General features: G+C 42.2%; 1 protein-coding gene, 1 non-coding gene and 1 pseudogene across 3 annotated transcripts in view; 2 read left to right on the forward strand and 1 right to left on the reverse strand.

The window, feature by feature from the left end:
• The window catches only part of SLC23A2 (solute carrier family 23 member 2), a 120,469-nt gene that overhangs the window by 11,690 nt on the left and 81,689 nt on the right, over nt 1-27,090 (forward strand). The window contains exon 2 of one of the 2 annotated variants that reach the window (XM_066387269.1): nt 10,832-10,955. The gene's annotated coding sequence lies outside the window, so the exon portion shown is untranslated. Of the gene's footprint in view, nt 1-10,831; nt 10,956-25,849; nt 25,983-27,090 lie in introns of those variants that run through there. The other variant, XM_066387270.1, reaches the window with a different exon arrangement.
• Nucleotides 1,550-13,688, reverse strand: LOC136406635 (ferritin light chain pseudogene; annotated as a pseudogene).
• LOC136407439 (small nucleolar RNA U109) lies at nt 23,741-23,877 on the forward strand. Its single transcript, XR_010751973.1, has one exon. It is a non-coding gene; the product is annotated as a small nucleolar RNA U109 (small nucleolar RNA).

The following is a 27,090-nucleotide window of genomic DNA, read 5'->3' on the forward strand; positions in this document are numbered from 1 at the left end:
TGAATAGGTGTTGTTCAACTCCTAAAATATACAGTGTGTCCATAAAGTCATGGTGCACTTTTGACCATCATAGGAAAGCAACAAAAGACGATAGAAATGTGAAATCTGCACCAAATAAAAGGAAAACTCTCCCAGTTTCATACCTATTCAGTGCAGTTCGATGTGGGCTCACGCACAGATTTTTTAGGGCTCCTTAGGTAGCTATCCCATATAGCCTCTACAGACTCGTCACTGACTGATGGCCTACCAGAACAACGGGGTTTCTCCACCGAACTGCCGGTTTCCTTCAACTGCTTATCCCACCGAGTAATGTTATTCCTATGGGGTGGTGCTTCGATATAAACGCGCCGATATTCATGTTGCACTTTGGTCACAGATTCGAATTTAGCGAGCCACAGAACACACTGACCTTTCCTCTGTACCGTCCACATCTCGACTGGCATGGCTGTGGGTTGCTCCACTGTATACACGGTGTTACGTCATCATCTGTGCATGTGCACAGGCTGCCACATCATCCTACAGAAACTGGGAGGGTTTTCCTTTTATTTGGTGCAGATTTCACATTTCTATCGTCTTTTGTTGCTTTCCTGTGACCGGTCAAAAGTGTACCATGACTTTACGGACACACTGTATTTTGCAGGGTTTGTTTTGATTGACTTATTTTTCATTAATATATACATCAGTGTAAGTGTCTACAAAATTTACGCATAACCTAATAAGCTGTGTATTCTGGTATTTTCTATTCCTGTTTCATGAAAAAAAAATTAATTGTAATGCCTTAAATTGATTTTGCGGTCTGGTCATGAATACATGGCTCTGAGGTAAAGCATTTGAGATGAAAAGGGTATTTATTCATCTGTCCAGTGGTGAAGGAGCCACATGACGTTCTGTGGGAATGACAGTGGAGGGGGCTCATGGCACAAAACAACATTAGAAAGAAGAAAGCTTTATTGAGATATAAATCACATATCATTAAATCTTCCCTTTTAAATGATATGCTTCAGTTTTTAGTATATTCACTGACTTGTGTAATTATCACACTAATTTCAGAACATTTTTATCCCCCCCAAAAGAAACTCCATACCTCCTATCCGCAGTCACTCCTCATTCTGCCCTCCCACAGACGTGGGCAACCACGACCCCATACTATTTCTGTGGATTTACATTCTCTGGAAGTTTCATATAAATATAATCAGTATATGTTGTCCCTTTTGATTGGCTTTTTACCTAGCATAACGTGTTTATGACTTAACCATGTGGTAGTACATAACAATGCTACATTTTATTCAGCCACTAATCAGTTGATGGACAGACACTTGGGTTGTTTTTCCGTTTTAGCTGTTAGGAATACTGCTGCTGTGAAGGTTTTAGTGTAGTCCTTTTTCAGTTCTCTTGGGTAAATATCAAGGAGGGGCGTTACTGGATTATATGGGAATTCTGTGTTTACCATTTTGAGGAACTGCTGAACTTTTCCAAAGTGGTGCATCAGTAATATATGATGGTTCCAATTTCTCTATATCCTCAGCAACAGGTCTGTCTGTTGTTTTTTTTTTGTTTGTTTGTTTGTTTTTGCTGCAAAAAGCTTTATTTCAATTTGGTCCAATGCATGGGAGAGGGCTGCAGGGAGGTTAAAAGGATGCGGAATGTTTTCAGGGAGAGGCTCAAACCAATGCCAGACATATTACAGAGGGGAATGCAGAGGGGCCCCTGAAAGGCTTCTGGGCTCTAAGGCTCCTTGTCGTGCTTGAGGGTGAGCCTTTCAAAGAGATACTCGCCCACCCCAGCCTGGGGTTCAGCCAGTCTGCGGAGGTTGGTCAGGTGGTCGCCCATCTTCTTGATGATTTTCACCTCCTCATCCAGGAAGTGGTCCTCCAGGAAGTCACAGAGGTGAGGGTCTGTACGGGTAGAACCCAGGGCATGCAGATCCAGAAGGGCCTGGTTTAGGCTCTTCTCCAAGGCCATGGCGGCTTCCATGGCATCCTGAGTTTTACCCCAATCATCTCGGGAAGGCTTCTGCACATCTTGGAAGAGAATGCGGCCACCACGCTGGTTTTGCAGTTTTAAGAGATGCTCAGCGCCCTCCCGCTTCTCTTTGGCCAACTTGCGGAAGAAGTGGCTCACACCCTCCAGAGCCACATCGTCACAATCTAAATAGAAGCCCAGAGAGAGGTAGTTGTAGGAGGCCCACAGATGCAGGTTGATCACTTTCTGATGTCCTTTGAAGCAGAAAAGTTTTAAATTTTGATGTAGTTCTATTTATATATGTTTTTTTGTTGCTCGTGCTTTTGATATTATAGCTAAGAAATCATTGTCTAAGCCAGTGGTTCTCAAAGTGTGCACCAGGGCGCACTTGTGTACCCTAGAAGATTTCCAGGTGTGTCCTGTGGTATTCCAGAGAAATATGTGCCTGTTGGGGACCAAAAAACCAACAAGGTTTTTGGAGTTTAGATTTTTGGGGAACAGGTGTGGGGAATTGGCTGTAAGCTGACAGTCTGTCCAACCCCCCACCTTACTTGCCTGATTCAGTTGCTAAAGGCTGTTAAGCTGTGGTGCTGGATTGTTTACACTACCCCCCCATGTTTCCTGGAAAGACTGGAGGCAAGTTTCTTCTATCCTTTGTTTGGTGTCAAGTTAAGATGACATGTATGGTAGGGGTTTTCTGCACTCAACACAATTAAGAGTAAAAAGAGAGGAATTCTTTAATGTATTGATGAGGAAATGAGAGTTTGCCTTTCAAATACATGCCCAAACATTGAAGAAATCGCTAGGACACATCAGGCTCATGTTTCTCATAAACACAAGAATGAAAAAACTTAACACATTTGCGCTGGGACCTGTCGAATTTACTAAATCTTACTAAGAATGTATCTACATATATAAAAAGATAACTTTTTTTTATTTTTTAACCCCTTTTTTACAAATTCTAAAAAGCATAACTCAAAAAATGTAACATAAAAATGTTTTTTATGTCAAAATAAATTTAATTTTGTTGTATTTATTTTGTTTAATTACCAGAAAGCATGCTTAGACTTTATATTTTTTCTTTAATATTTGACCTAATTATTTGTATGTAGTGCGCCTACAATTATTTGTAGGATTTTAAATGTGCCCCAACTTTAAAAAGTTTGAGAACCACCGGCCTAAGCCAAGGTCACAAAGATTTACTCTTATGTTTTCTTCTAGGGTTTTATAGTTTTATCTCTTAGATTGAGGTCTTCGATCCATTTTGAGTTAATTTTTGTATGTGGTGCGAGATAGGGGTCCAACTTCATTCCTGTACTGTAAGTTTCCATTGGTATCAGCATCAGTTTTTTGAAAAGATTATTCATTTACCCTTGTTGAAAACACACTTGATCATAATCACCTGACATAAATGAATAAATGTTAAGGTTTATTTCTGGATTTTTTTTTTTTTTTTTTTTGGTGACAGAGAGAGAGAGAGAGAGAGAGAGAGAGAGGAATGGGTGGGGACAGAGACAGGATGGGAACGATGAGAAGCATCAGTTCTTTGTTGTGGCCTCTGTTTATTGATTGCTTTCTCATATGTGCCTTGACTTGGGGCTACAGCAGAGCAAGTGACCCCTTGTTCAAGCAAGCGACCTTGGGCTCAAGCCAGCCACAATGACGTCAAGCCAGCGATCCCAGGTCAAGCCAACAATTTCATGCTCAAGCTGGTGAGCCCGCACTCAAGCCGGATGAGCCTGGCTCAAGCTGGCGACCTTGGGGTTTTGAACCTGGGTCCTCTGTGTCCCAATCTGACATGCTATCCACTGCACCACCTCCTGGTCAGGCTGTTTTGTTTTTGTTTTTTTTTAGAGAGAGAGAGACAGACAGACAGACAGGGACAGACAGGAACAAAGAAAGATAAGAAGCATCAACTCATAGTTCCAGCACCTTGGTTTATTTGTTCATTGATTGCTTTCTCATATGTGCTTTGACCCCGAGCCAGTGACCCCTTGCTCAAGCCTGCGACCTTTGGGCTTAAGCCAGCAACCAGTGACCATGGGATCATGTCTATGATCCCACACTCAACCCAGCGACCTCAGCCGAGCCAGTGACCCCTTGCTCAAGCCTGCGACCTTTGGGCTTAAGCCAGCAACCAGTGATCATGGGATCATGTCTATGATCCCACACTCAACCCAGCGACCTCAGGGTTTTGAATCTGGGTCCTCAGCATCCCAGACTGATGCTCGATACGCTGTGCCACCGCCTGGTCATGCCAGAACTTGATTGTTTGAAAACTTTTTTTAGATTCCAAATCTGTGTGCCTGCCTGACCAGGCGGTGGCACAGTGGATAGAGCATTGGACTGGGATGTGGAGGACCCAGGTTCAAGACCTCGAGGTTGCCAGCTTGAGCGTGGGCTCATCTGGTTTGAGAAAAAGCTCACCAGCCTGGGCCCTAGGTCGCTGGCTCGAGCAAGGGGTTACTCGATCTGCTGTAGCCCCACCGTCAAGGCACATATAAGAAAGCAATCAATGAACAACTAAGGGGTCTTAACGAAGAACTGATGATTAATGCTTCTCATCTCTCTCCGTTCCTGTCTGTCCCTATCTGTCCTTCCCTCTGACTCTCTCTCTGTCTCTGTAAAAAAAGAAAAAAAAATCTGTTTGCCCACTAAAATATCTTGGAATAATCTAAGACTACCTTTGAATTAGAAAAAATAAAGTAACATTTAAACTCGAAGATTTTTCATATCATGACCCCGATACACAGGAACTTTAGGCGGGTTGGCCTGGAAGTTGGGTGCTCTTATTCTAACCAGTCAGACAGGGAGCAAGCGAGCTGTCATTTACAAGCTTTCCATTCAAGTTTTCGGCTTGGATACCTTTGATATTTAGTGCTTTTTCCTTTGGGGCACATATGGTGTCTCTTTTGGTTTGATAGAGCTCTTGGGCCTTAATTTCTTACTTCAGCTTTAGTAAAATTAAAAAATAATATTTGAATCAAATTGTGAGATTTAGTGATTCTTTCTAATTATATCCTTTAGGCTTTTTGCAAAAAAGAAAAGAAAAGAAAAAAAAAGAAAGAAGGGCTTCCCTTTGAAACACTTGTCTTAACTAGACTTAAGCACTCATTAGCCTTTGAGTTTGTGGATGGGGAACTTAATTCGTGTAGCACACCACAGGGAGTAGCAATAATACCCTCTGTGCATTTTCTGGCAGTATTTTTCTCTCCACAGTTTCTAATAAGAAATGACATGGGGAATCAGCAGGCACAATGCAAAACGTCGAATCAATGAAGAGTAGCCCAAACAATCCCCAAATGAGTCTCCCCGACCTGCAGACCCACAGCATGTAGACCCACCAACAACTCAGTGTACTCGAGGCCCCCAGCACTACTGCTAGAAGTGCTAACAGGGACCAACAAACCAAGCAAGCATCATCCTTAGTTGTCCTGAGAACAGAAGCTTCTAGAGAGAAATTGATCCTATGAGTGGCAAGAACAAAATGGAAAAGAAGCAGTGAACTTCATGACAGTGAGTCAAGCAACGAGACAAATGGATTTATGAAGATTGTCTAAGTGGATCTAAGATGTCCCTGGAGTAACTAGCAGGAAAGATTGATGCCCTACAAACTACAATGAATAATCCAGTCAAGCTTATTGATGCCAAGTTCCAGCTGTTGGAAGCAAAGGTGGACAAACTGAAGGCAGATGTCTCCTTCCTGCATTCAAGATCCCTGCAACGAACTCCCCCTGTTGGAATCCTGTATCTGAGTCTTGTTCCAGACAGAAGCTGCCCTCTTTCAGCTGTCTCTGCATCCTCTGCTCTAGTATCTGATGCTGAGAGCAGTTTTTACATGTGGAAGGGCCGGTGATCACCTAACGGACACAGCAACCCAAGCACAAGGGAAGGGAAGTGAAACCACATCGGTGAATGAGGCCACTGAGCACACATCCTGCGCAGCAAACGAGCTGCTTGCTCAACCTGGACCAGACACCACTCCCCGCCCAAGCCCCCCACATGTGCCTGCAATTTAGCCCCCAGTCGAGGAATCTAAGAATAGATTTGTCAGCACCAGCAGCAGAAAGAAATGCGATGGGTCTGGATTCTGATTCTCCGGCTACCTCCAGCTGGGTGGCGTCTCAGTGCCCCCAGCTGTCCTTGAGGAACGGGGCTTCCAGATTTCTAAACCCTTTGCGTTCTTTTTTTCACCCACCTTTGTTGAGCCCCATCCTCAGGCGGGATGCTGGGTCTGACACTGAGGCCCAGTCTGGGGGACACAGCCTGCCTGGATGGCCACCTCCAAGTCTTCTCTGGTTCTGGATTCAAAGTTCTGACATCCAGTCACTTTAATCTGATTGCTTTCTAAGTAGGATCACCCCTAGACATTTTGAAAAGGTTTTAGGAAGTTTAGGAAGTCCTCCATAGGAGTGAGCGTACGTAAAATAGGCTTCTCAGCTTAGTTGTACTCCACCGTGCTTGTTCCCATGCTAAGACACAGTTTATTAAGGGAAAAATGGAATCGTTTCTGTTAGCAGCGTTTGACTTACTGCCGCTGCTAAGTGTCTTGGGGTTGCATGTTTAACTTGGTTATTTTGCCAGGAATATAAATCAGGTAATATTCCTTAGATCCTCAGGTCCTTAGGAAGATTGGTGAAGCCCCCAATTTTCTTGAATTACATGTTTAATATCCCAGTTGTAATATGGGATTAAATATATTAAGTGAAGGAAAGGCATTTTCAATTTTTTTTCTTTAAAGACACTTGAGCTGACCTGTAGTGGTGCAGTGGGATAAAGCGTCGACTTGGAACGCTGAGGTCACCAGTTCAAAACCCTGGGCTTCCCGTGTCAAGGCACATACAAAGACGAGCAGCAAAGCAAGCAAGCAGTGAACAACTAAAATGAAGCAACTATGAGCTGATACTTCTCACTCCCCCTCCTCTGTAAAATCAATAAATAAAATCTTTAGAAAGGCAGTGGCAAGTTAAGCATGTGGGCAAAGTTCTTTTTAGTGACTTGTGTTATGTAATGTATATTTATGAATTTTAAACTTTTTTTTCTGTTCAAAAATACAATACACGTTCATTGGTAATACGTAAAAGAGAAAAACAAAGAAATAAGAGATCATCTGTAATCTGACATCCAGGGAGATCACCTTTTTATTTAGCATGCCTGACTTGCCAAATAAGGGTAGTTTTTACAAAAAAAATGGAGATGCTCTGTCTTTTCCCTACTTAACAGATTATGACTTTCTCCATGTCGTCAGATACTGTACTATAGAATGGCTTTGTAGTATTTTATCATAAATTATTATACTTTTATAATTTGGCCAGTCCTCAAATTTGGACAATTACTTGTTCTATAACTAAAGTGAAATATAATCATATTTATTTTCCTAGAGCTATGATTTTATTGGCTATGCATTTTTAAAGGAATGACCCATAAACATTTTTTTGACCAAAAACATCTAGCTGAAAATGATGGTGACTATTTCTCTAATCTTGGAATGGAGAGGGACTTTCAAAGCACAAAAGTAATTGAGGAAGTTGCAAAAAGATAATTAGATTTGACATCAGAGTTTTTAAAGGTATCCTTTATTTCAAGTGATATAAACAGAACGGTGAAAGCAGTCATTCACTTTTTCTGTAGGAAATGTTTACAACAAAACAGAATTAATGTCCTTAATTTACAAGGAACTCTTACAAATGAATAAGAAAAAAACAAATCTATTGAAAAAATGAACAAAAGGCACTTACAGTTTAAGAGAACTATATAGACAGGTGGATCAAAGAAATCAAGATTGAAACCAGATGTTATTCTTTGCATGTCAAATTTGCAGAAGTTGAAGAATTTAGGAATGACAGGTGAGGTTAATATAGTGTTCTTCTCTTGGGTTTTCTGTATTTGTCAATTTTACCAGCAGGAATAGGGAAGGTTTCTCATTTCCCACTTCTCATCAGAAAGTTTAGGGAATAACTTGCCTTTAAATTTGTCTGATCCTGGCACCATTTTTGAGCATAGTTCTTTGCTTTTATCATTTTCTTTATTTGTATGTGGTTATTTGTTCAGGTTTTCAAAAAAAAACAACAATTTTCCTTAAAAAATTGCCCATTTCAACAGCATTTTCAAGTACATCCATGTTCTTCCTTTGCAAGTCCTTAAAAAGAACAACTGAATGTAAAGGTGTGAAGAGCACAAGCATTTGTATATATTTGCCCTGGTTTTCAGATGTTCTTTGTGATATTCAGCAAGTAGCTTTTACTTTTCATTGAAAAGGTTTTTGTTTTTAAAATCAGGAGTAGGTGTTTTGTCAGCTCTGGCATCTCCCAGATTGATGTAATAATTTGCTGCCCGAAGTTTCTGCCTGAGGATATTAGCTCTGGGGTTACATTCTTCCTGCTTCTTAAGTGTTAACATCCCTTTTAAAGGAAATGGTAAAATACGAAGATGACAGTTCTCTATTCTCCTAAATTTTTTTAGTGAATTTTTTTTTTCTATGAAATCAAGATTTGGGAACCACTGCATATAGTACTCTTGAAAACCCCATAAACAACAGAAGCGTTGTGAACAGTTTCTTATAAGTTCAGACTGGCCTTTCTGGGGGAATGTCAGGTGGTGCGTCATTGTACTCCAAATGAAGTTTCCTCTTGCTTGCTCTTGGGGCCTGGGCTTTGATCTCAGCCCCGTGGCCTTGTGTGCAAAGGGCAGGTTTTCATGTTTTCTGAGTGTGTCGGAATGTATGAAGGGGAGGGGTGTTCCAGTGCTACTGTGATGCAAGTTCAAGGGTGCTCCCTGATAACTCAGGCTTGTTTTTGTTCAGTGACCCATTCTGTTTAATTCTTTGCATTTTTCTAATATTAGAACTTCTGACCCAATTCTGTGTTTTGGTCTGCAGTAGTTGTTTAGTGGAATTAGAAGGACAGTCCTCCCAAATACTTATTGTAACCATCAGCTTTAAAAATTATTTTCCATGAATGAAGACTTGACTTGGGTGGGGGGTGAGCACGCAGTACGGTGTACAGAAAGTTACTGTGGCGTTGGCCACCTGAAACCTGTATATTTATGTGACTTAGTGTCACCCCCGTAATTAAAAAAATGCTTCCCCAAAACACATCTTCATGGGGTCTCTGACCTTCACTTATCCTTTCAGAACTTTTCTATGATTTGTAGCCAAAGTGACATTGAGTGAATTTGCAGCTTTGCCCTCATGGAACCTTTTTTAAAAAATTAACATTTTATAAGCTCTTTAAAGGATTTACAAAGGAAGTGTACATAGTTTGGAAAGTAATTCTAACTTACCAGAATTGGGTAAAACACATTTTAGAAGTCACATCACCTCTTACACCCCCTAGACTTCAGGCAGTATGATGTTTATCCTTTCTAACTCTTTTTTGTGTCCACAAATACATACGATATAATTACATGTTTAATAGAACTGGTATTATAGTATACATACTATATTATACATATTGTGTAATCTGTGTTTTGAAAGAACAGTATTTATGATTAGCGTTTATTTAATGGAAAACAAGATGTTCTTTCAAAGCTTTCGTTCCTTTTTTCCTCATGTTCTTTCCATTATTCCTGTCACCTTAGTGCCTCCCTTCTGACTGTAAATTTTTAATAAACCTAGCTTAAAATAGATTGATGGTTACGAAGACTTTATTTTGGGAAATAAATCACCTTTTTTTTCTTTTTGCCTCGCATGTAAGGATGTTCTAGAAAAATAAAAACAGAATTTCTCCATTCATATTCTAATCTTGCAAAATGAGCAGTCATATTATTTTGTCCCTAACAGCACAAGATCAGTGTTTAGTTTCTGAAATTAAAAATACACAGGATCACAGGAGTTGCACTGAAGGCTGGACTGCTACCAGTCTGATAGCATTTCCATGGGGCTGAATGATGATGCTAACTCGTCCAGAACAAACAGTGGGGCTGAAAGATTCACTGCTTAAGTATTTTCTAATGAGACACGCGTCGGTGCGGCCTGTGGTTTCCTTTAGGGTGGGAAGCAGGCTCCTGACCGGTGCCTCACTGGCTGCTCAGACACTCTGCCAGTCAGGCGGTGGGTGTGCTTGTTTGTTTTGTTTTGTTTTTTAATTGTGAAGTGCATGCATAGGTGCCAGTGTGTGGAAAACAAGTTCATTTAAAAAACAGTAAAATGAACACGTGTCCCTAGTGATAACCCCACTTAAATAGAATGTGACCCAGCTCTTTTGGAAGCACCCCCCCTCCCCCGTTTGATTAACACATTTTTAAAAGACTTTAAAAGAGGGTGACTTTTGAATTCATTCTTTGCTTTCCCTGCAAATGCAGTGCTTTCAGTGCAGAGTTATAATTAGAGGCGAGGGCTGTGCTGTCCTCGTCCTGAGTCCTGACGAGCTCTGACCCTTCACTGTCCCGTCACCAATGAGCTCTGGTTCCTTGTCCAGGAGGCCTCCCCCGCTTGGGTTTCTCACCTGTGAAGTGTGGGCCCAGTGGTTTCCCGGGGTTGTGGTGAAGGTGAAATTATGCATGGACAAAGTGTAACACAATGCCTATCACATATGATGAAAGAAGTCATTAAAAAGTTATTTAATTTTATTACTTTGAGAATATGGGATTTAAAAATTGTCAAGGAAGAAAGCCCAACTGAATGCAAAATTACTCCTCCTGGGTGTTCTAAAATACATCTTCCAAATATCTTGTCTAAATGGGGAGCTGAGTTGTAAGGGACCAGAGGTGTAGTCTGTGCTCCTGCCCAGGGCTGGGCCTCGGAGACGTTCCTTAGAAGTGAAGAAGGAACAGCAAGTTCCAAAAGTGGGAAGTGGGTGCCATTCGTGCAGCGTGCCTCTTGCTAGGTTTACTGTTACTCTTTATTTATCTTCTGTTTTTCCCTGGCTAGGTCTTGACCGTGCTAACCGGCACTCCCCGTGTGGTTTTGAGCTTGGACCTCGACAGTGCAAGGAAGTGGAGCTCAGCGGCATGTAACGGAAAGCGTATGGACCGGTCCACGTCCTGGCTTATAGGTGCGTCTGAAATACAAGCCTTCTCAGCCTGCGTTTCACGGTCGAGTTGTGCCTTCAGCTTGTAGCCTGGTAGTGTTGAAACTCATTTGTGCTTGACCTTGCCCTTTTGCATGTCAGCAGTGGTCTAAATGCAATCCTGGGAATAATTGTTAGGTTAATGCTAATAATGATAAGGTAATGGACTTCTTTAAGCCACATTCCACGTAGATTAAACTAGAAAATAAACAGGCTCAGTCTTGCTACTTACATTAATTATAAGGTAGGAGGCAAATATTTTTGTTTTACATGCTTTTGACTTGATCAGCAAACACATGAGGGAGGACCTACTGTTGTTGGTTCTCCTAGTCAGGGTCACGGGTCTGAACACTGCAAGTAAAGTCATTTAAGACTCGCTTCCTTACTCTTTTTCAAGCATTCTGCAATGTAAGTAGTGAGATGAAGCATTCGTTAGTGTTTCAATGTAAGTGGTGAGACGGAGCATTCATTACCAAGGAGTGTTCCTTTTTGTTTCTTCTTTCCTCCTACCCTCTTCCTGCATCCCAAAGCTTGATGGGCATTTTGGTTATTTTAATTTTTTTTTCTATTTTAAACAATACTACAGTGACATTTCTTGTCCATATTTTGTCCATAGTAAATTCCTGGCAGGGAAATTGTTGGGCATAGTGCATAAGGCTTTTCCATTTTTAGATTTTGATGGATATTGGTAAACTGTTCAGCAGAGAAGCTGCAAGAATTTGCACTCCAACTGGTAAACATTTTCTCCCTTTGTATTGTCAAAAGAACTTATTCGGTATAGTGGGTGTCAAATATTGTCAATGGTATTTCTATTTAATTTACATACGATGAAATTCACTATTCAGGTATACCACTGTAAGAGCTTTCACAGATGCTTAGAGGGGATCATTCCTTTAATGTTTACTGTTATTTTTTTTTTGTTGTTTTTAGAGAGAGGGACAGATAGGGACAGACAGACAGGAAGGGAGAGAGATGAGAAACATCAATTCTTCGTTGCAGTTCCTTAGTTGTTCATTGATTGATTTCTCATATGTGCCTTGACTGGGGGGCTACAGCAGACCGAGTAACCCCTTGCTAGAGCCAGTGACCGTGGGCTCAAGCTAGTGAGCCTTGCTCAAACCAGATGAGCCCGTGCTCAAGCTGGAGACCTCGAGGTCTCCAACCTGGGTCCTCCGCATCCCAGTCCAATGCTCTATCCACCTCCTGGTCAGGTTACTGTTATTTTTCTAATGAAGTCCATGCTAGCTATTTTAAAAAATAAATGAGTAGAGCTTGGGAAATTCCAAAAATTAGGAGAAGGAATATCCTTGCTGTCACCACCTAATGTGAACATTTTTGCATAGTTTTAGTTTTGTTTGCTATGTACAGCCGTTTTTTCCCTTAAGCCATCATCATCAAATTGTGTATGTTACATTCTTAAAAGTAATATTCATTATGAGGGAACTGAGGGGAAGACAGTTCTGTTTGGGGATACCCATAATATAAATGGTCTTCCAACTCTCAGTTTCCCTGATTACCTTTATATTTCTTTAAAAAAAAATTTTTTTTATTTAGAAAGTTAAATTTAATGGAGTGACATTGATCAATAAGAGCACATAGGGCCCTGGCCGGTTGGCTCAGCGGTAGAGCGTCGGCCTGGCGTGCGGGGGACCCGGGTTCGATTTCCGGCCAGGGCACATAGGAGAAGCGCCCATTTGCTTCTCCACCCCCACCCCCTCCTTCCTCTCTGTCTCTCTCTTCCCCTCCCGCAGCCAAGGCTCCATTGGAGCCAAGATGGCCCGGGCGCTGGGGATGGCTCTGTGGCCTCTGCTTCAGGCGCTAGAGTGGCTCTGGTCGCGGCAGAGCGACGCCCCGGAGGGGCAGAGCATCGCCCCCTGGTTGGCAGAGCGTTGCCCCTGGTGGGCGTGCCGGGTGGATCCTGGTCAGGCGCATGCGGGAGTCTGTCTGACTGTCTCTCCCCGTTTCCAGCTTCAGAAAAATACAAAAATAAAAATAAATAAAAAAAAAATAAAAAAAAAATTTAAGAGCACATAGGTTTCAGATAAACATTTCTATAGCATTTTGGCTGTTGATTTTGTTGTGTGCTCATCACCCAAAGTCAAACCATTTTCCATCTCCACATATTTGTTCCTCATCCTTATATTTATTTAAAAATTTTCTCTGCTCTGTTGTTTCATAGAGCTTCTCTCTCATATCCGTGGTAGTCTTTGGCGATCACTGGTCAAACGTACATACTGTGACCAGCTCTGTTCAGCGTGTCCGGACCTTGGTCATTCCTTGTCTTGCCAAGCCCATTTCCTTACTTATTTCTGGAGGGGGCATTCTTGTTCTTTTCCGAGAGGTCATTTTTGACACGAAGTCTTTGATTGGTTGTTTTTCTTTTACATTGCTCCCTCCGTCCATCTCTTTCTCTCGTTGTCGGTTCCATCATCCCAGTTGCCAAGATCCTTGTACTTGGATGAACACAGTAGCTGCCTGACCTTCCATTTTAAGATGACCCAGCGGTGGGTTCTTTCTGCGCTCATCACCTGCCCAGAAACTCGGGTTTCCTAAAATCGTCTTACACTTATTTACATTGGGCTGTGGAGAGTCTTTTGACCGCCGAGATGTCTTTCCTTCCATGGTGTGCTGCGGGCAGGCTGCTTTCACTTCCTGAGGACTCATCCACTCCCGCCTACCTCTCGACTCCACGGCGGCCTCCCGCGCGGGGATCTCCATCCTTTGAGGCTGAGGTTTCACTTCCCCAAAGTCATTTCGGACCCTTTCAAGCCCTATGGAGTTCCTTGTTCTCTGAGCTCTCATGCACAGTTGAATAATTATCGTGTTTCTCTCATTCACTAGTTGTCCCCGTCTGTCCAGTTAGATGGTAAATTGTTTCACGTGTACGCCATTTTCACTGCGTTGTTCTCACTATTGTGGCAGTACAGGAGACTGGCTCAATGGTTGATTTATTCCATTTTTCTTTGACGCTATCAGTACTAGTCCCAACATATTAAGATCCTACTAAACAGAAAAGGGGAGACCTGCTCATTAGTACCTTTTTTTTTTTTAAAGTGAGAGAGAGACAGACAGAGAGAGACAGAGAGACAGGAAGGGAGAGAGATAAACATCAATCCTTTGTTTTCTAGCACCTTAGTTGTTCATCGGACCTGCTAATTAGTAGTTCTCATCTTTGTTATCAAGAGCATACAGATGATAGATAGTCCACTGCCTGGGTGCTCATATAGCTGAGAGTACCAGCTCTACCCAGTGTCGGGAGCCTGCGGACCGGGGTGCCTCGTTCTGATTCCGGCTCATTTTAGAAGTTGATCCACAGATGCCGAGGGACTCGGATATAAACTGGATCAAAACTTTTGAGGCGTGAGGAGAAGTTTCTGTTCTGTTAGCAGCTGATTTCCGAGGCTTGTCTGGTAATGCTGGTATTTTTGGGTTATGGGTTGTGTGCTGTTGACGTCAGTGTCCCGCTTTCTTCTTACTAAATGTGTTATAAAAGCGCTGTCTTGTGTTTAGTTGGATCGGTAGCAACAAGAGGATTAAACATTTACGGGAAAACTTGGGCAGTTTCAAAACTCTGTGTAAATACTGATGATTACAGAGCTTATATAAGATGGTAAGGAAGGAAGGGCTGTATAATGGTTACCAGGAAAGCGATTCCAAGCATATTAGAACAACTCCAGTCTTTTAGGTGGGATGTGTTTTTTTTTTTTTTTTTAAACTTTTTATTTATTTATTTTTTTTATTCATTTTAGAGAGGAGAGAGAGAGAGAGGGAGGAGAGAGAGAGAGACAGGGGGAAGGAGCTGGAAGCATCAACTCCCATATGTGCCCTGACCAGGCAAGCCCAGGGTTTCGAACCTGCGACCTCAGCATTTCCAGGTCGACGCTTTATCCACTGCACCACCACAGGCCAGACCGGTGGGATGTGTTTTTAAAAATAAAATAAAATCAATGTGTTAGCGTTGGGTTCCGATCAGGTGTTTATAAATTGTCCTGTTTCCTGACTCTGTTTGGTATGGGGAAAATCTCTTCCCTCGGTCTGTCCTGTTCCTTCTATGGTAGGTTTTCTTTTTTTACGCTCAGGGATGTTTTTGGTTGTCTACAGAGCCAGAGCCTGCAGGTTGGTAGTTATACAGACCCTCTGGGTTTGAGCAGTGTTCACCCGTGGACGGATCCTGGTTTCATTTAGATCTCTCGGGGCTGTTGTGGGCTTCCAGAGAAGAGCCCCCAGCTCCCTTTATGACCTTTCCATTTGTGCCTGTTGTTAGTTAGCGTGTGGATTTTTACTCTGGCCTTTCTCCCCCCTGGCTCCCTCCCTCCTCCCCGGGCTGGGATGTGAGAAGCCCGGTTGGGGCCCCTGCTGCCCTCCCTCGGAGTGCAGACGGCTCAGCCACTTGTGTAGGACAGTAATGTAGGGTTTGCTTTGATGTTTGGACTGAGATACACGGCCATGCCTGTGTTGTATGTGTGTCGGTGAGGTCAAAGTATAGTATAAGAACGCGGTGTTGGGATGGAGTCCAATCATGATTACCGTGGTTGTATACTCTGAAATAGCATTTACTTTTCTCTTTTCCTGATAGCCACTATTTCTGGACCAGCATTGTCCAGTACTATTAGAGTGAGAGTCTGATGCGTAATTTTCTAGTAGCTATATTAATGAGGTCAAAAGAAGCAGGTAAGATCCATTTTTGTAATATATTTTATAACGTATATAAAAAACCTTATTACTGCCAAGTAATCAATATAGAATTATTAATGAGATATTTAAGTGTTTTCCTCCATAATAATTCTTTAAAGTCTGGTGTGTGCTTTTGCTTTTTACTCACAACACGTGTCAACTGGACTGACCTCATTTCAAGTGCTCAGTAGTCACATGGGGCTGGTGGCACAACTCAAGGCCACATTACTTTATCTGCTGCTGAGTAATATGTTCTCAGCTTGTAAGCTTTTGGATTTGGGGGTATTTTGTAATGTAAAATACTTCCATATTATCTTACATTATGTACATATTATTAGCAGTCGAATGATGCTTCCCCTTTCTCATTTTTTTCCCTGTAATTGAGAGGTCTCCCATTGCCTAGAGATGTTTCTGAACTCCTTCAACAAGTAATTTGATGGATAGGCAGTATTTCTAGATATTAATTCATTTATTGCCTGGCTTAAGAAGAAAAAAAAAAATCCTTACCATTTAAAATATGTACTTATATTTATATATAAGTAAACATATTTCATTTTTTAAAAAGTAGTTTTCTTTTTTACCCAAGAATCACAAATATATTTTTCAGCTTGTAATTATAGACATGTTAACTTTTAGGGTCCAACAAATATTTTTCATTTCTTTAAAAATTAAAAAATATGTATTTTTATGCATTTTAGAGGGAGGAGAGAGAGAAAAGAGAGAGAGGGTGTGAGGGAAGGAGGGAGGAGCAGGAAGCATTAACTCCCATATGTGCCTTGCCCAGGCAAGCCCAGGGTTTCGGGCTGGCGACCTCAGTGTTCCAGGTCAATGCTTTATCCACTGTGTCATCACAGGTCAGGCTTTTCATTTCTTTTAAAATAAAGAATGGATGACAAGGAAAAATGTGAAGAAGTATAGTAGTATTGTTAGATAAAAATAGCCTTTGGAATTGTTGAGGAGAATAAAAGGATATGAGGAAATACAGAAAAAGCAGGAATCCCAAACACATTTGGTGTGCAGACCATTGAGCTGCCTACCTGCTGACCACACCTGTGTTTGGTCTCCTTAGTTACTCTGGGGTCAGCAGAGAGGCCTCAGATAGAGGGGCCTGCAGTCTCCGCTGCTGTCTCGGGGAGCGGCTGGGCTGTATCAGCATGGGCTGGGTTTTAGCACTGGTTTGAGTGCCATGTTGTCCGCCAGCTTGTCTTGCCTGCGTATTTATTTCAGTATTGTCCTTCACCAGTGACTTAATGCTTAAAGATGAAAGTGACACACACATCATCTCTGAAGTTGTTGGCTCTTCCAGCCTCCAGACCCCCCCAGACCTTCACATGATCTTTCCAGGGAGTTTTACTTCCAGTTCATGTCAGCTCTCTCGGGCCTTATCATCTCCCAGGTGACACTTTTGGGATCTTGTCCTTGAATAGTCTCCTCTTTTCTGTGTACCTCCTGTCCTTCCTGTTCCTCTGGAGGTCCTCGTGCCTTGGGCACTGGTGTTCTCTGGCTTTCTCTGCCTCCCTCGCCCTTTTTAGATGCTATGAACTCCACAGGAGGTCATGTGACTAGCATCTTACCAGTGTTTTGATGTCCTCACTCTGAACCAGCCCTGGAACTTGTCCAACTTCCTCAGTGGTACAGTCCTACTATTTAAACTTTCTGTTTCTTTTCCTCCAGTTGCACTCTGCTGGGGAGAAATCAGACATCACAGTGACTTTCTCTATTACCCATTTACAAGTAAGTTCTGGGCCCAGCTAGATCATTGGCCCCCCCCCCCCCCCCTTATGCCAGTGTGTGTGTGTAGAGAGAGAGACACACAGAGAGAGAGAGAGACATAGAGATAGGGACAGACAGGAATGGAGAGAGATGAGAAGCATCAATCATCAGTTTTTGACCTTGGGTCCAAGCTGGTGAGCTATTTATTTATTTATTTATTTATTTATTTATTTATTTACAGATACAGAGAGAGAGTCAGAGAGAGGGATAGATAGACAGGAACAGAGAGAGATGAGAAGCATCAATCATCAGTTTTTCGTTGCGACACCTTAGTTGTTCATTGATTGCTTTCTCATATGTGCCTTGACCGCGGGCCTTCAGCAGACCGAGTAACCCCTTTCTCAAGCCAGCGACCTCGGGTCCAAGCGGGTGAGCTTTGTTCAAACCAGATGAACTGGTGCTCAAGCTGGCGACCTTGGGGTCTTGAACCTGGGTCCTCCACATCCCAGTCTGACGCTCTATCCACTGCGCCACCGCCTGGTCAGGCTGGTGGTGAGCTTTTTTTGCTCAAACCAGATGAGCCCGCGCCCAAGCTGGCCACCTCAGGGTCTCGAACCTGGGTCCTCTGCATCCCAGTCCAACGCTTTATCCACTGTGCTGCCACCTGGTCAGGCAGTTGTTCATTGATTGCTTTCTCATATGTGCCTTGACCAGGGTGCTACAGCAGAGTGAGTAACTCCTTGCTCAAGCCAGCGACCTTTAGGCTCAAGCCAGTGACCGTGGGGTCATGTCTATGATCCCACACTCAAGCCAGCAACCCTGCACTCAAGCCGGATGAGCCTGCGCTCAAGCCTGTGACCTCAGGGTTTCAAACCTGGGTCCTCTGCTTCCCAGTCCAATGTCTGGCCACTGCGCCACCGCCTGCTCAGGCTATGTCAATCTTTGTATTCCCTTTTTTTCCAGTCTCATGCTCAGCGTCCTTCCTCTCCACCATGACTTCCACTTCTTGGTTTATTAAGAAAAAAGTAATCAGATAACTGCTTCCTCATCCTCTGCTCTCTTCCGTCATCAACTATTGGGAAATAGCAACTATCTACGCATCTTACCCACCTGACTCCACAGAGACTATGAGGCAATCACTCGATGGTCACGCGGCACTTTGTAATAGACTCTAACCCTTTTCCTGGCAGGGCTACAGGGAAACTGCTGATTGCTCCCTGTGGCACAGTTGGGGCTTCTCATCTCTGGTTTGTGGAGATAGGTTTGTGTGCCAGAGCTGGTACAACCCTGGGAAACGGGCAGGTTAGATCACCTCCCAAGAAGTCATTGCTCACTCACGGTACAGTCAGGGCTGGACCCTTCCATCAGTGGTCTTGCCTTAAGTAGAAATAGTTTGGGTAGATTATTTTGGTAATTAAAGTTGATAATGGAGGTGCATGGGACAAAAGCCAGAGGACAGATATGAAGAGTTAGGTCCCCTCCCTCTGTCTCGTGGTCGACCCCTCGCTGGAGGCAACCACCGTAGCAGTGTTTGGGTGGCGTGTGTTTTGTGTAGCCTTCTACGGATCATCTTAAAGTTTGTTTTTAATTGTGAAAAATAAAATATAAAGAAAATGAAGGAATATGCCAGATAAAAAGGTCTAATAAATCTAAACACATTGTTTAAAATACGTTAGATATCCTCTTTGCTAATCTCATTTCCCTTTCTCTCTCCCAGAGGTAACTTTTTAGTCCACCTATTTTTTCTTTTGTATTATTACATGTTTATAGATCCATAAACTCACATACAGTATTGACTGCATTAGTTAAAACCTTAAACAAAAGATCTCAGGTGGTGTGTGTTCCGTAGCCTCCTTGCTCATGTAGAAATATACATATATTTTTAAGTCACCTTCACCCCAATTGACTAGAGTTCATTTATTTTAACTGCTGTTTTATTCCACTGTTTAAACATACCAGAACTTACACATTCTACACTGTTAAAAATAGGGTGGAATAGCCTGAGAAATGGCAGTGCTGGGCCAGAGCACACGCACATCTTCGACTTGCTAGGCGTTACCAAGTTGTGTTTTCCCAAGTATTTGAGCCTATTGACATTTCTGACAGCAGAGTGGAAAAATTCCTATTTATTCACAGCCTTGCCAACACTTTGTATTACTGAGCTCTTTCATTCTGGCCTTATCTAATGGGTATGAAATGATACCTGGTTTTAAGAGAGATGCCACAGTGTGTTTATTATGCATTTGCTCATTAGAGGTGAATGTCGTTTCCAGGTTTGGCTATTGCTAATCAGACCACTGTAAATATATCATTGTACAGATTTTTGTTTGAATGTAATTTTCATTTCTCTGGGTAGATATTCTATAGTAATATTGCTTGGTCTTATGGTGAATGTATATTTTAACTTTATAAGAAATGGCCAACTGTTTTTCTGAAGTGGCCATGCCATTTTACATACCTACCAGGGTGTGTGAAGGTTCCAGGTGCCCTGTGTCCTTGTCACACTTGGTAGAGCCTTAGCAGTTCTTGTTTTTTATTTTTTAGTCACCCTATTAGGTATGTCACTTATTTTTAACCCAAATAATTACAATAAAAAATTAATCCTATTGTAAAATGATCTAAAGTAATTGACTTTTACTTTCCTTGGTCTTAAACGTGTGAAGATAGCCACATAGTGATAAGGAGGTGGTCGGTTGCAGCATAGCGTTTGCAGGCTGCTACTAGAAAAGTGGTTAAAAGTATTTTTCTTGCTCTCATCAAAGTTCATTAGGCTATGGAATCTTTGATTTACTGGCTGGATTTTTAAAAAACGTTCATTAATTTTGAGAGACAAAAGGTGTGGGGGGAAAGAAACATCGATTTGCTGTTCCACCTACTTCTGCATCCACTGGTTGGTTCTGTATGTGCCCTCACCGAGGATCGAGCCGGCAACCTTGGCATATCTGGATGATGCTCTGACTAATGGAGCTACCTGGCCAGGGCCCTGGTTGGATCTTTTTGTTTTATTTCTGCAAAACATGTATTAAAACTTTACAGCAAAGGAAGATTGGGTCCACATTTTAATAGCATTATTCACTTATTTCAGTAATTATTCCCTGCTCTCCAGGCTTTCCATAAGATTTAATTTTTTTAAAAAGATTTTATTTATTCATTTTAGAGAAGGGGGAAGAGAAAGAGAGAGAGAGAGAGAGAGAAGGGAGAGAGAAGGGGGAAGAAAGAGAGAGAGAGAGAGAAGGGGGGAGGAGCAGGAAGCATCAACTCCCATATGTGCCTTGACTGGGCAAGCCCAGGGTTTCGAACCGGCGACCTCAGCGTTCCAGGTCGACGCTTTATCCACTGCGCCACCACAGGTCAGGCTCCATAAGATTTAATTTGAGGATGCTTGTTCCATTACTAAAAACGGTACAAAAACCACAGGCATAGGCCAACACCATTATTTTACAGTGCAAGACCCTTGAGGCCCACGGGGCAGTGACTCTGCTGCACCTGCACCTCCGTGCATGGGCTTCTGGATCCCCAGTTCAATGCTGTTTTTCTACTGCCCTTCGTATTCTTCTGCACGATGCTGACCGGGACACCCTGGAACGCGTATCTTAAGTTTGAAGGATGCTGTCTTCCCGATGGATTTACTTTTGAAGTTGGATAAGCTTGTTTGTTCTTCCACTGCTGAATTCTGGCACTGTCGGCACACATCCCACATTGTGCTTTGCGATTAAGAATGAGTGGCCGTCCTTGCAGTGTCTGCCAGAGAAGGCAATTTAATGAGTCTTTGATCGTCCAGGTGGACAGTGAATTTTTTCATCTTACCCAGGAGTTTACCCTTTATTATGATCCTTCCATTTGAAGGAAGACAACATTCAGCTAGCTTTAAAATATGTACTGATCCATGTCCTTTTGAAAATTTAGTCACTGGAGTTATTTTAGATGTGTTGTTTTACCAGATTTTCTTTTTTTCATGTTTCTCTATTTCCATGGGAAGAGGAAAAAGAGAAGGCATGCTTATTTCTACTCACACCGTGTGGGCCGAAACTTAGTTACACGGCCACATCTAACTGAGGGTTATTGAGAGAGGACTCTTGTAGCTACCTGATGGTAGTCTCTGATAGTTCCGCTAATAAAATAGGAAAGTTGCCATGTGATTCAAAACAGTGCATACCGTCAGAAATAAGTTGGATATGAAATGGAAATGTATTCTGATTCTACTTTTCTGTCTGTTTGAAATTTTTCATAATAGTTTTTTTTTTTTTTTTTAAGATTTTATTTATTCATTATAGAGGGGGGGGGGAGGAGCAGGAAGCATCAACTCCCATATGTGCCTTGACCAGGCAAGCCCAGGGTTTTGAACCGGCAACCTCAGTGTTTCCAGGTTGACGCTTTATCCACTGCGTTTTTAAAATCAGTGTTATGTTTTATAAGTTACTAAGTGCCATTTAAACATGCAACACTAGAGGGTGCTGCTAATTCGATACATTTGCTTTTAGCATTTATAGAATTTTATTTTGCCCAGGTTGGTTTATTACAGAGCAGTTTTTGTTCATCTAATAGTCCTAAATCTCCTTGTGGATTTACTCAATGCCTCCACTGTTATGAAACTGAAATGTCATTATATAACATTTATTTGGAAAGATGACAGAAATACTCACTAAATATGTAAGGTTTCTTTTTTAAACATAGTTTAGATTTTTGTCTTTAAAGGGAAAACAGAGCAAAGATTACATTAATCAAATTGGATATTTTCAAATGCATAATTATTTCTGAGGAATCCAATTTATTTCCTTGTATTTGGCCAAGTTTAGTCTCTTAGTTGATTTGCCTTATTTTTGTCCTAAATTTGCAAATCTTATAGAGGTACTAAAAATGGAGTTACTGCTATTTTGCTCCCTTATACAATAAGAGGGACATAATTAAAACTTGGAAAATCAGAGGATTACAAGGAAAAAACTGTTATAATCCTGTTTTCCAGAGAAAACCACTGTAAACTGCTTAGACAACCTGTCTGCTTTCTGAGCACACTTGCACATTGATGTAGGTGGGACTCTAAGGGGGGGGCACCATATGAGTTAATGCTACTGTATGGAATTTTTTTCAGTGTTCATTTTGTAACTGGCTACTTTTCTGAATTATCTTATCCTAGCTATTTTTAAAACTCATTTTCTGGGTAGATAGACCCTTTTACTTGTCAATAATTTGTCTTCCCTTTTTCATTATTTGAACTTAAAAAAAATTTTTTTTATTGTATTACTTAGAACTTCCAGAACAGTCTTTTGTAATGGAGGCCTTCACCCTCCCTTCTCTTTCTGGCTTAAACGGGCCCCCTCTGGGTTTTTCAGTGTGTAAGTATCTCCTCGGCTAGTGGCATGAAATAGGAATTCTTTTTGAGTGAGGACATTTCTCTCTCTCTCTCTCTCTCTCTCTCTCTCTCTTTGTATTTTTCTGAAGTGAGAAGTGGGGAGGCAGAGAGACAGACTCCCGCATGTGCCTGACCAGAATCCACCCGGCATGCCCACTAGGGGGTGATGCTCTGCCCATCTGGGATGTTCTCCATTGCAACTGGAGCCATTCTAGTGCCTGAGGCTGAGGCCATGGAGCCATCCTCAGAGCCCGGGCCAACTTTGCTCCAGTGGAGCCTTGGCTGCAGGGGGGTGGGGGGGGGGATAGAGAAAAAGGAGAGGGGGAAGGGTGGAGAAGCAGATGGGTGCTTCTCCTGTGTGCCCTGTCTGGGATTGAACCTGGGACTTCCACACGCGGGGCCAATGTTCTACCACTGAGCCAACCAGCCAGGGCTTGAGGACATTTTTCTATGTCGGAGCATACTAGGGGTTCTATTCAGAAATTGATGCTCAGTTTTATTACATGCCTTTTTAGAGGCCTTGGCTGGTTGGCTCAGTGGTAGAGTGTTGGCCCAGTGTATGGATGTCCCAGGTTCGATTCCTGGTCAGGGCACACAGGAGAGGTGGCCATCTGCTTCTCCACCCCTCCCTGTTCTCTTTCTCTCTCTCTCTTCCCCTCCTGCAGCCATGGCTCGATTGGTTCAAGTGAGTTGGCGTAGGGTGCTAAGGATGCGTCTGTGGCCTCTGGCTCAAGTGCTAAAAAAAAATGGCTCTGTTGCTGAGCAACGGAGCAACGGCCCCAGATGGGCAGAGCGTTGCCGCTTAGTGCGCTTGTTGGGTGGATCCCGGTTCGGGTGCATGTAGGAGTCTTTCTCTGTCTCCCCTCCTCTCACTAAAAAAAAAAAAAAAAAGAAAAAAAAAAAAAGAATAGCACAGGAAATACCTTTTCTTGAGGCTTGGAGTTGTTTGCCTGGGAGGCCGCCTGGGCCCTGCAGTTTGAGTGGAAGGTCTCTATCCCGCATGGCCTGGAGGTTTGTTCAAGAGCCCCCTTGTGTGCATGTGGAAATACGTCCGCTCCTTTTTGCTTTGGGAGCAGGGATACATCCATTACATGCTACATTAAAAAAGGAGTTCTCAGGGCTGCCAACCTTACAGCAGAGGTTGAGTAGTAGTATATTTCTCCTACATAAAAGAAAAAACCAAAAAAGCCCCCTTCGGTGTATTTACCGAATTGATCACTTATTTCCTAGCTAATTCCTCTCTCTCTTTAATTTCTTTTTACTTTCTTTAGGGTGTTTTGTTGATTATTCTTTATTTCTTAGTTAATTGTAAGGGTATTTTTATAGTTTCAATTTCACCTTTAACCAGACAGTTATTTGGGAGAAAGGTTGAAAATTGTAAAGTTGTTAGGCTTTCTTGGTTGATAATTATTTTTTCTTTTTGGCATTACAGTCAGGCAATGAGAAATATTATATAAATATTCTTTTTTTTTTTTTTCCGAGGCTGAAATTTTCATCTGGTACAATGGTCAGTTTTTACAAATACTGTTTAACCATTGAAGATAGAGCTCTATTTTCTGTGGGGTGCAAAGTTTGATACCTGTTATATGAGCCTCATTCATTATATTGGTCAGATTCTCTAATCCAGTGGTTTTTGATCTTTTTACACTTGGGGACCGGTGAAAATAGAATTATTTCAGGGACCACTAAGGCAGAAATCACTCTGAGCATGTGAATTATAAATATTAGGCCAAGATCATTGGGTGTATAATCTTCATACATCATCAGGGTGGTTAACCCTTTTGCGGACCCCCACAAACTTTCTGGCAGAGCGGCGATTGAAACACACTGCTCTAATCTAAATAAAATAAAATTAAATTAAATTAAAGTGGAGATTGAGCCTGTGCTTATACCCCTCTTGCCCCTTGACTCTTCGGAAACAGGTATGTTTATGAAGTGTTGGTCATTTCTTTATATATTGCTAACCATTATGGGCCTTATTTCAGTGAAATAACATTGAGAACATAAAAATTGACATCGTATTTTGATTATAGATTGTATACGTTAGTTACTTAAAAAGACCCATCTTTTCCCTGTCTAATACTTTGTGGTAGGAATTCATTTTGTCTGGCGTTCAGAAACCAATAGTTAGGCAGCATTCGTGTTGCTTTATCTTTATTTCACTTTGTGAAAAGTCTGTCTTTGGGCATTTATGTTCTGACACAGCTGAGATGAGTTTAACAAGTTTAGTTTGTTTTAGTCTGTTTTAAATTCTAATAGGGGTTTAAATTCTAATAGGGTTAGGGTTAGGGTTAGGGTCTCCCTTCTACCCTTATCCCAGAGACCCTATCTCCCAAGAGGTGCTTTGCTGCTGGTAGGTGCCCCTTCTGGCTGGCTGTTTGTTATCTGAGCCTTGGGGTTCCTGTTTGGATTTGAGGAGAGCAATCTGGTGTTGGGGACAGGGGGCAGGATTGTCCTCACCGCACGCCTCGAGGGCAGAGGTGCCCCGCCCCAGGTTATGGCAGCCTCTGGCCTGGAGTCAGGACTGGAAAGGACAAAGTCTGACTCCAGGTGTGGCTTCTTCCCTCTCACTGATAACTAGATTGTCAATGTGTGTTTGCCTCTTTTTGTGTCTCCGTGGGTACTTTCACTGTTCCCCGGGTCGCTGTCGCTGCCTCCTGCACACCAGATGTCATGTCCACTGGGCCCCACGAGTTAGCACCCAGTGTTAAAGTGAGCTGTTGGCTTTGCCTATCATGTAATGAAGAGCTCACACCTTGAGATCTGTGTTTAATCTCTGGCAGTCTTTGAGCTTTGAAAACCTTGTCTTTGGGCCCCCAATTGGGGAAGTGAAAAGTTACCAGGAAGTAAAATTAATCCCCCTTTTCACTGAAACTAAAAGCAGTGTGGATGGATTTGTTCACCAGAACGGAAGGATTTGGAAAGATGAGTTTTAATTTCCCTTATTTGTGTGGGTCTTAGAAATGTAATCCCAGCAACTGCTTGGTTTCTACAATAGATTATCTGGCTGGCCCCGAAGAGAGGAGACAGGGTAAACCCCGCCGAGGCATGCAGTAACCATTTGTAACCAGGCGGTGGCTGTTGTGTAACGCAAATCGCATTTCTGACTCAGTGGTGTGGTTATACAATTTTGGCAAACCGTGGGTTATAAAAGCCGAAATTCCTTTGGCACCTGAAGTGTCTCAGGCCGAACAATGGAATGATCCCGGCTTCGCACAGAGGCAAGCACAGAATTAGTGCGTGGGTGCTGATTAAAGAATATTTTTGTGGATAGGGTAAGTTTTTGCTCTGCAGGTAAGACCGTCTCTTGGTACATAAGCTCTGCTTTGGGGAATTCGTGTCTTTGTGTCTGTGGATCTGTGTCTGTGTGTGTGTCTGTGACAGTATATGCTCTCCTGTGACCATGTGTGGGGTTTTCTGCAAATACATGTGTGTGTGTCTGCCAGGTGGAGAAGGAGCCTGTGGCTCAAGTTAGCCCAGCTGGGTTACTAGAAAATCTCCAGTCTTCCACAGTGCTGTCAGACATTATTTAAATATTAATAACTGAGCATTAACATTTATGCAACTCTTGGAAGGCAGTGCCCTTCGTTAAACATGGGAGAAAGAATGATGATAGACACCTGATCTACAACGATTAAAAACGTCAGGTGTGGTGTTTTTCAGGTCCCCCTTCGCCGTGTTCTCTGAGTGAGGTTCCTCCTGGGACTCAGGGCTCCGTGTGCTCTTGTACGTTTTGTTTCATGCAGAACTTTAAGGGTTGGAGGGAAAGGAAGTCCATCAGCAAAAAGGAGCATAGATTCAACAGATTTGATGGAGAGCCTGGAGTCTCTTCTAGCTGAATGCACCTTTTCATTTTTTTTTTAAATCCTTTTAAGGTTTGGGGGTTATTAAATGTCACGTTTAGACACCAAATAAAAAGCAGTCCATCTGGGGCACAGGGCTCTGATTGCCGTCTCAGTATTGAATGGATATGTTCATTATTATTATTGTTATTAATTGAAAGGAACATGCTTCCTTTTATTTACTTTTTAAAATTTTATTTATTGATTTTAGCCAGAGAGGAAGGGAGAGCGAGAGAGAAACAGGAGCGTCGGTTTATTCTTGTATGTGCCCTGACTGGGGATCAAACCGGCAACCTCTGTGCTTCAGGCAGATAGATGCTCTAACCAATTGAGCTATTTGGCTGGAGTGACTATGCTTCTTTTTAAATTTTCAAATTTTTTTAGAGTAAGGACAGGGGCTCATGTATTGCCAACGCTGCACAACATTTTATTCAGTTATTTTTGTTTTTAACATTAAAACTTTTTAAAATTTATTATTTTTTAGGGAGATGGAAACATTGACTTGTTCCACTTATTTATGCCTTCTTTGGTTGATTCTTGT

The sequence above is a fragment of the Saccopteryx leptura genome, chromosome 5 (genome assembly GCF_036850995.1).
Source record: "Saccopteryx leptura isolate mSacLep1 chromosome 5, mSacLep1_pri_phased_curated, whole genome shotgun sequence".
NCBI lineage: Eukaryota > Metazoa > Chordata > Mammalia > Chiroptera > Emballonuridae > Saccopteryx > Saccopteryx leptura.